A 15,536-nucleotide genomic window follows, 5' to 3' on the forward strand; every position below is an offset into this window, starting at 1 on the left:
ATATCATAGATGAATGGACGGTTAAACATAATGCCAAAGAAGTCGAGGCCAACTTGCTAAAATCATTGCTTCAAAATCAAAACAAAGATAAAATACTCTTTCCTTACAACTTCAAGTGAGTGTTACTGTCTTGTGCATATTCGGTTTCCCTTATTACTCTAGGTTATAGTAATGTAATTGATGAGTTATGCATGCGTGCGCAGCTTTCACTTTATTCTCCTACAGATTGAGCTTGAGCAGGGACTAGTAACCGTTTTAGACTCAAGACGAAAAAATCCCAAGGAATATGCGGACATGACTGTAATGCTCGAGAAGTAAGTTCAATCGATCATTATCGTACCATATCGGCAACTTTGTTCATTTCCTGATATGAAGTAATAATCATTTTCTTTGTCTCGCAGGGTTTGGAAAGTGTTCATCGCAAAAGCTCCGAGACTGCCGAGGAAGCTGCGATTTACACACCCGAAAGTAAGTACTACTAGCTAGTTCTGCGCATCTCCCATTGATTCTAGCTAGTTTCATCAATACCATTTATAATGCTTGATTATCGGTTTGATTGACCTCTATTTCTTGTATAAAGTGGTTGTGGCAGGAAGGCGGGACTAATTTTTGTGAATACTACGTTTGCGACTACATCTACAACGCGACGACCTCTAAGCGGGGCTACTCTAAAGAAGATTATGAAGTGCGTAAGCAATAATATTCACAATTTTATTTTATTACCATCATTTGTGTTGAGTTTCATTCATATATATGTATTGACCCCCTTCTTCAAATTAGCTTTGGCAGCTCTGGGATGAACTCCTACCACAAGATCGCATAAAAGCAATTCAAGCGGAATTGGCGGGATTCTTTCTTGACCACGTCATCAATAAAGACGGAGAATACCATGTGGAATATGAGTTCAGATGTTAGGGGATTTTAAGAGATCTTATATTGTATATATGTAACCAGTAGCGTCGGATAGATATACGAAAACTTGTTGTTCGACCAATCTCTCGAAGAAGGAGAGAGGTCGATCACTTCTCTCTGTATATGTTCATGACGATCTTCTATACTTAATGGTTTCCTTCATTTGCTTACTACGGGAGGAGCGTGGCCTGGTGGATCTGGGAGGGAGGGGGTTAGGTGAGGCGAGGTTGCGTTGAATCCCAGAAAAGATGAGCGTGCGGGCGGGAACAATCTGAGGGAGGCCGAAACCCTTGCCATGGGTTGGAGAGGGCTGGATGGGTGGGGGATTCGGCGGATCTGGCAGCTCCCGGTGCTGCGAGGTGAGAGCAGAGGAGTTGGAGGGCCGACGGCGAGCTCTTGGAGGAGGGAGGCGAAGAGGGGGAGGGTGGCAGCGATGTGAGACGATGGGGAATGGGAGGGGGCTGCGAAGGAAGAGAGGAGGGTGTTAGGGTTGGGTTTTTATAGCCGGGGAGTTAGACGGGCTTTAGCGGGCTTTGGCGGGCTTGCGGGGCTATACCAGCCCATCCATGACAGTTTTCGAAAATGTCACCGGAAATCCATCATGGATTAACAGGTTTCTTGTAGTGTAGCTAGCGTGTCGAGTCCCCTCTATACGTATAGTACGTAGCGTCGATCAAGCATGAAGATAAGAGAGGACACTTCTCTCTATTAGCTAGCTAACACAATATATGAAACCCCCTAAATTAACCCTACAACCCCCCCCCCCCTTCAAAATAATTAAAAACCCCAGCCCTTGAACTGCTGAAGCGTGGACGGTTATTGGTCCCGGTTGGTGCCTGGGGAAGCCGCAGCGGCCACGTGGAGCCCCATCTGTCCCGATTCGTATAAGAACCGGGACTAAAGGTATTGGGTTTTAGTACCGACCCTTTAGTCCCGGTTCCCGGACAAATGAGCCTTATGAACCTGAACAAATGGGCCTTTGTCTACTAGTGGATCAGGCCCCGTAGAAGGATTGTTGGAACATTGCAGACTGGTCCTATTATTTTATCAAAATCAACCCTCACTTCACATCTCCCTCTCCCACAAACAAATCTATGTGTTTAATTTTTTGGTTCAAACAAAGCAGGGGTCATATATTTTCAATTAAATCTCTGACTTCGCAAATGTTCTGACTATCTTCTATGTTTTGACAAGATCTTTGAATCAAAATCAATGTTAGTTACATTTTTCAACATTAATAGCATCTGCTTTTTGACACTTCAATCGAAACTTGACTGCAACATTTACATGTTTTGTAATTTGCCGGTTAGAAATATCAGCCTACCTCTCATACATGGGTCCCACGTGCACATGCTTCCAGTACACCAAGTTCTGGGTCAATTTTCAAAAGCAAAAAATAATGATTATTGGAAACATATACAACGTTAATCTTATTTCAAAAACCTTGAGGCGGCCTCACCACGTGGGTCGAGCTTGTGGAAACGAAAAATGTCAACACGCGGTGGGTCGCGTCTTGAGCTCGGGGGGAGTTAGGTCCTTGCGTTGTAGAGATCGCTCAGGCCCGGAACTTTGTGGATTTTTTACCATCGCAGATCCTAATCTTTGACTAAGCCTACATACACAGCAAAATAGTAAACCGCGATTAAACAGCGCCCTAGCTTCTAGAACATGCTTTACTACTCTTGCGCCGCACAGTCCACCTAATATGTGGTATCTCTGGAATTACGTGCTTGATGAGCCATGTAATCATGTAACCGTTTTTATGTGTATGTTGTCGGAGCGGTTGGCCAGCGAGATTTTATGCAATATAGGTGACAACATAATTTCCTGATCGTTCCACCACCTCCAGTGACATTTGCATAGTTTATGTCTTATATGAATTTATTGGCTGATATGTCAGTTTTTTTACTTTACTTTAGTCAGATGTTAGTGTTTTAGTTGTTTTCATCTTAGCTATACAATGGTCGGGGTTTGCTCATCATTATTTTAGTGCGACATTTGGAGTTAATGCAAGTGCCCTTTATCGGAAAAAAATGAAATATTTTTTACTGATCGATTGTGGTATTTTCCCTTTGCGTTTAGTTGACACTGGTGAACTAATTGGATTTTTTTTCTGTTCTTTTCAATAAAATGGTTGTGTGCATCAGTTGATGCACAGATCATGGTACGCGCCTCATTGGAAAAATTGTGGCACTTCTCATGTTCTTTCTTAACATATTCAAGTTACATTCTTACTACTAATCGCAACGTACTCGTCAGATTGTTGAGGTGATTATCTTCTTACTTGCGCTGTTATATGTACCACTTTCTCAAGTTCCAGATTTACTGATGCAAGGCTCATATTTATTCGATGGCACTACGGATGAGCTCACTTGTATATACACTTGAAGAGTACATCGATCAGTTTGAATGCAACACACATAGAGCACATAATATAAGGAAATGTTTCATTACTTTCCCTTGTCACTTCCCATACACAACCATAGAAAAGACTAGTAGACATATATCCAACAAAAGTGAAAGACCTAGCACAAGATCATTCAATCTTACAATCTTGTTAATATATAGAAGTGACATGTATCAGAAATAATACAATACTCTGTAGGCTATATAGAGGTGTAACCACTTGGCATGAGTGGTAATCTATATAAAAAAAATATAGATGTGTACCGTATACAACAAAATAAATTACTAAACAATATTCCTGTAATATTTAGAAATATGAACTTATTATTTAGAAAATACTCCCTTCGTCCCGTAGTGTAAGACATTTTTTGAAACTAGTGTAGTGTCTAAAAATGTCTTACATTATGGGACAAGGGGAGTACTATTTTTAGAAAATAATTATTAATATTATTATTGACATACTTTTTACATTGAAAAAATAGCATGCGGTAAATGGGCCACAGGCTGCAACCCATTTATGTATACAGGAGTTTTCGGTTCAAATACATTAAGCATGAGGGGCTTATGTTGACATGGAAATATGTTTGGTGGAATGATGAGCGAAATTTTCCCCAAGCGTCAGGTCACAGCTTCGATGCCTGTCCAGTACATTGTATGTTAATTTTCTTACTAATTACTGACAGGCGGGCCCGCTAGTCATAGGGTCATATAGTACTCAAGTAATTCTGTTTTGTACCTACAAGTGGGCCGCACGCCATGTCAGTGCCACGTCGACGCAATTTTATGTCTGCGAGCAGGATTAGCACCGTATTTGCACGTTCATGTCAAGTTTTAGAACCAGTTCGGCGCATTTTTCAAGTTCAGACACTAAAGTGAACATCGATGACAAGTTCAGGCCCCACCAGTGTATTTACCTCTAAAAAGAAGTAAAGAGCAAGAGTCGAACTCGCGACCTATTCGCCTAGAGCGTGTAGACGTTCCACTGAGATACTATCACTTCTTTGTCCAATAACAGTTTAAGTACTATCTATATATCTAGTCTAAAAAAATTTGAATTCAAAATTCAAAAATAAAATTCGTCCAAAATATATTCGGTATTTCTCGGTAACCGTGGTAACCGAGAATCTCCCCCCCCCCCCCCCCACCCCCACCCCCCACCCCCCACGAGAAAATTCGTCCATTCGGAATCTAAAACCTTGCCGCTATCCATCCGCAAGCTCCCCAACTCCGCCCTCCAACCCTTCCTAGATCGTTTGGAGGGGCAGCTCACTTGGAAGGCTAGTCTTCTCCCTATGGATGCGCGGTTACTACCCGTGTGCCACACTCTTCGCCAGGTGCGCACGTTGCTAGCTGTCTCCATGGATGCTAAAACTCTCAAGAAAGCTGACCGCATCCGGCATGGTTTTCTTTGGTACAGGAGCAACGACGTCCGTACCATCTTTTGAGCATGCACGACCTGGCAGGTGGGAGATGGCCGCTCATGCCTGTTCCGCAAAGACCACTGTCTCCTTGGGCATTCGACCATGGAGATCGCGTCGGCGGTGTTTGGCATGGTTCCAAATCCACGACGAAAGAGACGCACGGTGGCCGAGGGCATCCACGGGCGCTCTAGGGTGCAAGACATGCACGGCTCCCTCTCTGTGGAGGTCACCGTCCAATACATCGAGCTATGGACAAGTCTACAATTCCACCAAACTTTCAGATGAGCCCAATCAACTCTCCTGGAAGATGACCGCCAATGGATTCTACACTGCAGCCTTCTGCTACTCGGCGATGCTTCTCGGCTCCGTCACAGCTTACCAATGGCAGCTTAATTGGAAATCTTGGGCGCCATTGAGAACCAAGATCTTCATCTTGCTGGCTCTCCAAGACCGGTGCTGGACCGCTGATAGACTTCTCCGTCGCGGGTTACCACATTCGCCCAACTGCGTGCTATCGAAAAAGGGTTTTCCCCCGCTTTGTATACAAAGCAACCAACCGAGACAACCAACGATAAGTGCTGGGGCGGAAGCAGCATAGTCACGCCCAAAAAGAAATAAAAGAGAAAATACAAGAGAAACAAATGCCGACAACGACGGATCGACAAAAAACGAAGAAGACTCGCGACTGCTGCATCCACCGGAGATCGCCCACCAAGCTTCGAGACTCCGAAACGCCGGTACCAATCAACACCTCCAAGAAGGAACGCGACGATGACGACGCTGCTGCCAAGGGTTCCCCCGGTACGCGGCAAGGAGAGAGGAAGGGTAGCCCTGACGCCCTCCAGGAAGGTCCGGCGGCACCCTCAGGTGCCACCGCGTCCGTGTCGGCCAAGCCCAAAAGGATTTCTCCCGATCCAAACCTTCACCTCAGGCACTCCGGAGCTCGCCACCAAACCAACCACCACCCTGCGCCAACCCAGTCATGAAGCTTCCCACGCTGTCTCACCACGGCACCACGAAGCATGGCCTGCACAATGAAGAAGAGGAGCCAGGACTAGAGCAGCAGCACCGTCGGCATGCGGGAGGGCCCCACCTCCACCGTCAACGACGGTAGTTGACCGGACGCAATAGCAAGACAGGCCCATGGCCCACAGGCCCGGCCGGGTTCTCAGAAGCCCGTAAAGTTTCCGCCTTCACGCTGCAACCGGCACGCCGTCAGCGTCACCGCCCTTGTCCAAGTCGCTCCCCAGCCTCCCCGCACAGAGAGCGTCGAGGCCATGCCGGAGCCGGCCTGCTAGGAGCCAGATGGGGCCCTACGGGCCCAGATCTGGGCCGGGGTCGCGACACCGGCCACCCAGCACCACCAGACCGCCCCGCCGCCAAGTGGAAGCACCGCCACTGCGTGCGCCGCCGGACGCCACCACCAGGACGCCGGACCGCTACCGGCCGAACATCGCCGCCGCCGCCCCCCGCCCTGGGCAGGAGGAGCACGCGCGGGTACTGGAAGACCCACCGCCGCCGACACCACCTGGCCAGATCCGGGGGAGACCGCCGGCGGCGGCGGGAGGGAAGGAAGGATGGTGAAGGACGAGGGGGAAAGGGGCGCGCGCCACGCCAGGCCGCCTCCCGGGGAGACAGCGCGGGGGCGGGACGGGGAGGAGGGGAGAGGGGAGCGGGGCGGGCTGGGGCGCATGCGCCGACGGCCGGCGGCGACGGGAGGGGGCTAGGGCGCCTCCGGCGACGGGGGAACCCTAGCGGGAGAGGTTGGGTCGGGCCCCAACTGCGTGCTATGCGACCAAGTTCCCGAAACCATGCAACATCTGCTCGTGGAATGCCCATTCTCGCGACAAATCTGGCATGAAGTCCTATCTTGGTGCCGGACGGCGATTTCTTCACCTGTTGCTGATGACAACTTCATTGAGTAGTGGGCGGATTCTCATGGTGCGTCACCAAATAACCAGCGGCAGGGCATCTCATCCATAATAATGGTCACGACTTGGCTCCTCTAGAACGCACGGAATGCTTGTATTTTCCATGCTAAGCAGCCATCGATCACGCGGCTTACCAACAACATTCGTGAGGAGGCCAAGAACTGGGCTGCCGCTGGTGCAACCGGGCTGGAAACCATCTTGCCCGAGACGTAGTCTTGACTGATAGGGCGACATTGCTTGTCGCCAGCCGTCGTGTAACCGACGCCATGTGATTCCGTTCGTGGTCGAACCAACTTTGTGAATTTTTCTTCTCCTATCAACGCAATGACACGCAAGCCTTTTGCGTATTAGAGGAAAAACAAATGCTCCAGGCTGCTACCAGGAATGTTTCACAGAATAGATCATTGCTCCAAGATATTTTAACTTGTGATAGCAGTTGAAGGAAGCAGGGTACCGACGGCCACTGATGTTGAACTTTGCCCAGCATTGGCTACTGAAAGAGCAAGTGAAAATCATGTGGTCCACCGTCTCTTCGATGAGGAGCCCGCATAGGAGGGACTCATGATAATCCTAGTGTCTTCTTTTTAACATGTTCCGAGTGTTGAGTCAATCATTTAGGACGAGCCAGCCGAAGACCTTCATTTTCATTAAACATTTGGATTTCCAGAGCCAGACAAACGGTGCGTGAGCTTGTACATCCTTGAAGAAGAACCGACAAAAATCAGTGGATTTGAAGTCAGCCTTCCCCAGATATAGTGCCACACGTCAGAAACTGCAGTCATTGGTTGTGTATGGTTGTCAGTGTCTGCAGTTCTTTTAATTCTTCATGAGCTTGCGGGGAGAGCGAGAGGTGGAACGCCTCATCCAGTGTCGTGGTCCCCAAGAAATCCCTCACCGAGATGTCTTCGTCCAGAGAGAAAGAGTAGGCTCGGGGGTGGGAGTTTTGAACTATCTCGTCACGCCATAAGTCTTTCCAGAAAAGTGTTATTGTGCCACATACCACATTGACTCGAGATGCCTCTGTAGATAGGTGCCAGCTTCAGAATATCTTTCCACCAAAACGATCCGATCGGATCAGAAGCATGGGGTATACAATTCGAATAGTAGGTGTCCCATGTCAGCTGCACCCAAGGGATATCTTTCTTATTATAAAATTTGTGGATAAATTTTAGGAGCAGCGCTTCGTTCTGTACATTGAGGTTGATCACCCCGGGCCCACCATGCTTCTCAGGCTTGCACACCATACCCCATGCGGCTAAAGAATTGCAATTCTCACCTTGATCATTTTTTTTTATCCAGAGACATCTTCTTCTAATCTTGTCCAAGAGTTCAATGAACTTCGGCAAGAATTTTATCGTGCACATGGCATAAACCAGCAGGGAAGTTATGGTGGGCTTGAGAAGCGCGAGTTTCCCTCCATATGCCATCATGGACATTGTGGACGTGAGGCGGCGTTCAGCGGAGCAGACCAATGGCATGAGATCTAGTATGGTTGGGCGTATAGTACCCATCGGGAGCCCCAAGTATGTGAATGGCATGGAGCCAACAACACACCCAAAGATACCAGCAATTGTCGTCGTGAGGTGTTCATCCATGTTGATAGTGATAAGGTGGACTTGTCGAAGTTAATTTTGAGCCCAATGGAACATGCATAGTCCGATAGGATTTGTTTGATCAGTGCAACTTGTCTTGTGCACGCAGGCATAGCCAATATAGTGTCGTCTGCGTACTGGATAACCGGATAGTTGTATTGCCCATTTGCAGGGAAGGGTAGATGAATCTGTCAGGCTCAAAAGGCATCATTAATCGCGGCTTGAAGGAGGTCTACGGCAAGAATGAAGATTAGAGGTGACAATGGGTCGCCTTGTCTGACACCACACCGACAGTGGAATTGGCGGTCCCAGATGAAAATATGCATTTGATCCATTTCATCCATGTGTTTCATAATTTGCATCATTGGTCCATGCTCAATGGTATCGAGTGCCTTGGCAAAATCGAGTTTTAGCCTTTTAGGAGTACTATTGGTTGCTTCAACGCCTGGCATCGATGAATGTATTGGAACACCCATGCAAGGCAATCTTGTGTTGAGCTCCCCTTCAAGAAGCCATATTGGTTTTTGTGTACAATTTGCAGGATGAGTCTTTTGAAGGCGATTTGCAAGAAGCTTGGTAATCACCTTTAGGCAGCAGTTGAGAAGTGTGATCGGCCGGTAATCATTGACAGTCTCCGGCGAGGCAGTTTTTGGGATTAGCGTGAGCAGGCCATCATTGATGCTTTGTATGTCAAGGGTGCCTGCGTGAAATCGTGAGCAAAGCATGTAGAATTCTTGTTTAATTATGGGTCAACATGCCTCAAGAAAAGTGCCACTAAAACCATCAGGGCCAGGTGCTCGGTCCGCTGGCATTTCTTTAACAACATCGTCAATGTCAGATTGGGTGAAGGGCACCGTCAGTTGATCAAGATCAGCCACTTTTTTTATGAGAGTGTAAGTCAAATTTCATTTCAGGGGGGATGATGTACCCAGACGTTCCTTGTAAGTTTGGAAAGCAACGCTTCTTCGCCGTTGTGATCATCGACTGAAATGCCACCAGGCATGGACAGACTTGCAATATTATTTTTTCTATACCTTTCAGTGGCCACTGCTTGGAAGAACTTTGCGTTCTCTTCGCCGAACTTGACCAATCGGATCGTGCAGCGCTTTTGTCAGTATTGTTTTCGGTATGCCAAGAGCCTTAATAGATGTTACGGAAATTAGTCTCTGGTCTTGACGGTGCCCTTTTGCTCTCAAGCTCATCCAAATCAGCAAGCACCTTGTTGGAGTTCTCAATGGCAACAAACAATTTAGAGATGTGTTTGCTCCGTATTCATGTCTAAGGGTCTTGAATTTACGGCTCAGGGCTGTAGCGGCATTAGTTGTGTGGAACGGTTCTGACCAAGCAGTTTGCACCACATCCATAAACCCTGGGTGAAGAACCCAAAATGATTCAAATCTGAAAATCTTACTGCATGGGATGGTGGTTTCTATATTCGCCACGCAAGGAATGTGGTTGAAAACTGGTTTTCCCAAGGGTTTGACCATGGTTTTGGGGTAAACATTTGTCCAATGGAGCAACAAGAAACCAGTCCAATTGCTCGAGTAATGGGTCTTGCTGCATATTGCCCCATGTGTAGGCCCACCCTTTGATTGGGATTTCAATTAGATTTTGTTTGCGGATGATGTCATTCAAGGTGAACATTTCATTTGCATTGCCACCAGATTTGTTACAATTGTCGGGGGCTTGGATATAATTGAAGTCACCAAGTAAGAGCCAATCTTCATCATTGGGTATGCTAAGGTCATATGGCCAATTGGTGTAGGCTATATGGTCATCACAGGTGCAGGGGCCATATATGTTCAGCAGTGTCCAAGTCTGGGCAGATTGATTGTGTGCTTGTAAAGTGGATGGCCTCCTGTGCAAAATCAGCAGAGTATGGTACTTCTCCGAGAAAACCAAGCTATTCCATTTAGTAAGAATTCCACCCGAAGCATCATGAGAAGGAACAAACGTGAACTTATCAAAACGTTTAGGGCAGTAAGATTTAATAAACTCAAGATCGACATAAGTTTTTTTCGTCGCGCACCCACTAATAGTGATAGCATTGGATAAAGCAAGTCGTTTATCATCCGAATTTAAGCCACGAATGTTCCAGCAAAGGACATTAATTCCAACTACGCAAAAGAGGCATTATGATAAAGCAGAATTAAAAGCGGGAGGAGGATGAGCCCTCATCGTTGCTTGCTGGGGGGACGTCCACGCTGGGCTCAGCTAGGAAAGCTTCTTCAGATAATTCTTCCGGTGGAACAGCACAGCGTGGGACACCATTGTTCTGCATCACAGGGGTCGGGGTAGGAGGTGGTATTGCAACCTGAGCAGAGCCAAGTTCCATCGAGGCGGCCGAGCTGTCCTGTACTGCAGAGGGTACCAACTGTGGCTTCAATTTAGACTGTGTGGCACGGGTGTCAGAGATATGTGTAGCTTTGAAGCCATTGTATTTCTTGGAGGGATTGGTGGTTATGGGGGCCTGGGCTTTCTGGCGCCGCCCACACAGCCCGACCGTTCCAGCTGTATGAAGCAAGGCAATTTGACCCAGCCCAATTCCAGAGCTAGTGATGGCCATGTCCGAGCTACTACCGGAATCCTGGCCCAGAACATTTGAGATAGGATTGGGCGCCAAAGCTGGAGGTTCAGACTGCTCTTGATCAGGGGTAGGAACAGCAGAGTTCAGTTCAGTTGAAACTGGGCTCAGAGTAACAGTAGAGTCTGTCAGAGCATTATCATCATCAACCTCTGTTATAATGACCTGGGAACAAGTTGGCTGAGCATTGTGTTTAATGTTGGTCCTCAAATTCACCTGAGTAACAGAATTCTCCATAGCAATATCAAAGCTAATAGGCGGTGGGGAACCCTTGTTTACATGTACTTCAGCCTTTTCATGCTTTGGTAACAGGACATCACCTGAGACATTGCAGGCATATGTGAGTCGTTGGGGATCCAGGCTATCACTCAGTTTCTTGACCTCTTTGGTCAAATCTGACTTGGCATTGTAATTCTCAAAGAAATATTCTGTACTTTCTTCAGCCATGTTTTCATTGCCTTTGTCGTTCTCTGATGTTGTATTTTCATTGGCCGCTCTCTGGAACTTCAAAAAAGGTTTGATCAGGACATGGGTAAAATCTTGGGGATCAGGTTTTAGAAGGCTGTTAAGTTTATTGCTGCCGGGGCCTTGAGGACCAAGATCAACCGGTAAATCCTTCAAACAAAATCTGTGGGACTTTGGATTCTTCCTGTAGTACAACCTCAGATCCTCAATAATCAGTAATTGATCTTCAACTTCTGGCCCAAAATTTTTTTCAACACCTTTTGGCTCATCCTCCTTTGACTTCCCACGTTTTTCCACAGCTTTCAAAGTCCATTTGCTGGGACTTATATCCACCATTATGTCAAATGCTTCCACTGTACGACCGGCCCAGTTTTGGGCATCACCAAGAAGTGGTCTACCCATCCTGTTGACACCACCAATGAAAGTAGTGTCTATCTTGTGAAAGAGCACATCTGATCTTCCGGCTTCGGGAATATGGACAATGAAATGCTCTCCGGCTATTCGAATTTCAGCTTCCGTAAACTTTTGTGTGCCTTCGAGATGTTTATACATAGTGTTGAAAGAGTTTTTTAAACCCATGATGCCAAGAAGACATTGGGCAGCATAGAGATAAGATCCTTTCCAAGGTAGCATTTCAGCATCTTCAATGTACATCGGCAATTGACTTATAATCTCCTTCTTGCGTTCCTTGGACATGCCTTCAGAAATTTCTGTTTTGTTCTCTTGGATTCTCTTGTCCTTGGGTAAGCTCCTTGTTATATATATATCCTGTTGGGCAGTCAATAACCAGGCACATCCAGTTCCCATGGAAATGGACGTACACCAGAAAATTCCCTGATTTCGGCAGCTTGCAGCTCTGCCGCTCTTCATGGCCGAAATAGAACCGCTCGTCCGTGGTATTGAAACACCAGAGACGATACCTGAAGACTGTCATACGCCAGGTACGATGTGCGGTGGTAGCGTCGTCTAGGTTCAGCACAGAATAATTCTCTTGACAACAAATTGAACCCAATCAGGGAAATGAATAAGTAATAATTAAAATGTGCAGACATAGATAATCATATGCAAATATTACTGTCGGAGAACCGTCTCATCACTAATAAGTTGATCACTCTCATAAACAAGCCAAGTAGCTAACCATAACAAATAACTAGCCCATGGCCATATTCTATTAGCATTAGTTGCAGGCTTGAGGGTCTGCACGGACCGCCAGCAGGAGAAGGTATTATGGACACCACTGGCGCCACAAGTTCAGTTCACCGCCCCCGATGGCTCCTCGGCCAGTCACAGAGTGCTCAAAGGTAATGCGTTCTTTTCACAAAAGCAGATCTGCTAGTTTGTTTCAAAACATGTCTTGGTTCTGTATCCAATTTCACCCCGTGCTTGTTCTCTCCCGTCCATGCTTAGATGGGATTTTCCTCTGCTTCTTGCCAATTGATAGACTGAACCATACATAATTGATAGACTGAACCATAAGTTATGGACACTCTAATCTGAATAGTATGTGATCTGAATCATAGGTAACTGACAAGTCTGAACTACAGACAATGGAGACTGATATAAATATTATGTCATCTGTTGATGCAATATACGACTAGCGAGAATAGAAACAGGCATTTGCCTTTCATCCTTGATGCAGGGAGTTGACGTCATGCACAACAGTCTAGCCGTGAAATCAATGTTTCTTTTAACTCTGCATACTTTACAGATGTACCAAGACACACACCCACACTAATTGTACAAAAATATATAGCAGGCTCCACAATACAAGAATCGTGCTGATATCTTTTCATGCTGATTGTAAATCATAATTCAAAACTGACACTATAGTAGAAACGGTGTGTACATCAGTGTGATTTCTAAGCCAACTTTTTTAGCATAATTTTGGACATTGGATATCCTTTCATGGCATCAAACCCATTGTACATGAAACTGAGTCACAGAATAAGCTGCATGAATCTTCCACTCAGTAAAAATTATCACCTCATAAATAGATACTACAAGACTTTTCAAGCTCAATAACTTACACAAAATATATTTTTTTGGTTCGATCTTATGATGATGTGTAGAATTGTTATCTTGTTTGGTACGTGTTGCAGGCCAATGTATACCCATCCGCTGGCAGCCAATGTATACACATGGACAAAAAACAATAGACATCCAGACGACTTATACACGGCTGATGAATTACTAGCTGAGGAGGATATGCTAGACTCCTTGCGGTGTTTGCAGGGTCTGTTCTCTATTCTGTGTTGTCCTGCAACGTTTGTACGATCGGGGTGATATCAAGAATGTCATGATGGCTTGCATTATTCCTCACAATATGGTAGTCCAGGATGAAAAGAAGAGGCGGCTAATATTCTTGATTTTGGGCAGGGTATTCGCCCAAGTGCTATAAATTGATTTGGTAGAGAATATATGGGAAATGTTGGATCGGGCCAAAATGGAATACCATCAGTACTTACTCTATGCACCTCTGACTATAATTGTACATACTTTGATGGTGTATCTTATTGACACTTCATATATGGACTCGGTTCAAATATATTTCGTTGTGATTTATTTAAGATTCCTAAATACATGCCACAAATAGGCTACAAAGTTTTACATACTAGTAAGACCCTACTAGTATTAACTGAAGAGAGGTCAGGTGCATGAAGCTAAGAAGCAATGCATTGGAAGTTTGGTTGCTAAGCTTGGGAATCCACAATGTATGCAATGATGATGACGACGGGGGGGTGTGTATACATACTATTGCTGCTGCTCCGGTAACTGGCGGCGGCCTCTCGAAAGTGACCTTGTTCTCGAGGTTGTTGGAGGCCACGGCTGCGCCGGCTTGGGAATGGGAACCCCGGTTCTTCTCCCCCCTCCCATCTGCCGTCCCTCTGCCGCATCTCCTCCCCTTGTCCTCGTCCCCACTCCCTGGCCCGTGTGGTCTCTTGGGGCCTCTTGCAACGGCCATATCGCCTCCAGGAACGTCCGCCACGAGTATGTACTTGATGATCCGAAATGCAGGATGGCCGCGCGAGACAGACCGTGGCGAGGTGGTCGTGAGGAGTCGCCGGCGCGGTGACCAAGCGGAGGGAGCGTCGCCTGCTCGGCTCGACCGATGCCGTCGGGCTCGCACCCCTGTCCGTGTGTGGGTCCACAGACGGGTTGGCATCGGAATCTCTCTCTCTGCCGTTCGGTCCCACAGAGTCACGTACTCTCTCTCTCTCTTTCACATAAAACAGCTTTTCAGTATCTGAGCTTGAGCTCGGATTAATAGTAAAATCGAAAGAAAAATATAAAAAAAAAGTTCAAAAAATTCTGACTTTTCTTTCATAAACTTTGAAAAATGTTCTAAGTGCTCGCAAGCTTCCGTCATGAGCTCACATTCGTGGAAGGCATGACAAAAAGAAAATCGATGCTCCGAAAATGCTTCCACGGATGTGGTCTAGATGAGGAAAGCTTGCAAACACTTATTATCAAAGTTAACCACAAAAAAATCAATTTTTTTTTTATTTTTCCTGTTCATCCAAGCTCATTTGAGCTCGAGCTCGGAAGGGTATTTTCGTTTTCAGTAGCCATTTTTCAATATCGGGTTATGAACGCTATCGGGCAATCTTTTCTCGTTATATTAGTTTCCCTCAAATGCTCACCCTTCTCTACATATATAAATGTAATCCAAATTCCGTGTTTACGCAATCATAATTCAAACTAGGTAGTGTGTTTCAACTGCACACAATCCTACAACATTTCAAATCCCTACAAAATTGAAATCCAATTCAAACCAAAATTTAGGGAAGAAGTGGGGCCAGAACATGCCCTCTTCTTCTCATCCCAAATGGTACATCAACATTTTATACCCATCATCCTAGAGTCAAACATAGGGATTCCACAGGCTCACACACTCCCACCGCCCCTCCCTAGCGGCCCGAAAGCCTGTTGTTTTCGCCCTCAAGTGGTGCTACGATACTCATAAGAGCAACCCTAGCATCCCCAGAGCAACTCCCTTCCCCTAAAATCCCTTACCCCTAAAAAATTGTTTAGGAGATTAAACTTTTTTTGCGAATGCTAGGAGATTAACCCTTAGCTAGCCTTTCCTCTAACAACTTGACCCCTAAAAAAATATGGCCCTCCCCCAAACAAACCAACCCCACTAGTCTAAATTTGCTCTCAGAACCCTACTCTCAGTACTTTCTTTTTCCTCCCGCCCGACTCTTTGTCATTCTCGCGCGCTCTC

Source organism: Aegilops tauschii, chromosome 1 (genome assembly GCF_002575655.3).
Source record: "Aegilops tauschii subsp. strangulata cultivar AL8/78 chromosome 1, Aet v6.0, whole genome shotgun sequence".
NCBI lineage: Eukaryota > Viridiplantae > Streptophyta > Magnoliopsida > Poales > Poaceae > Aegilops > Aegilops tauschii.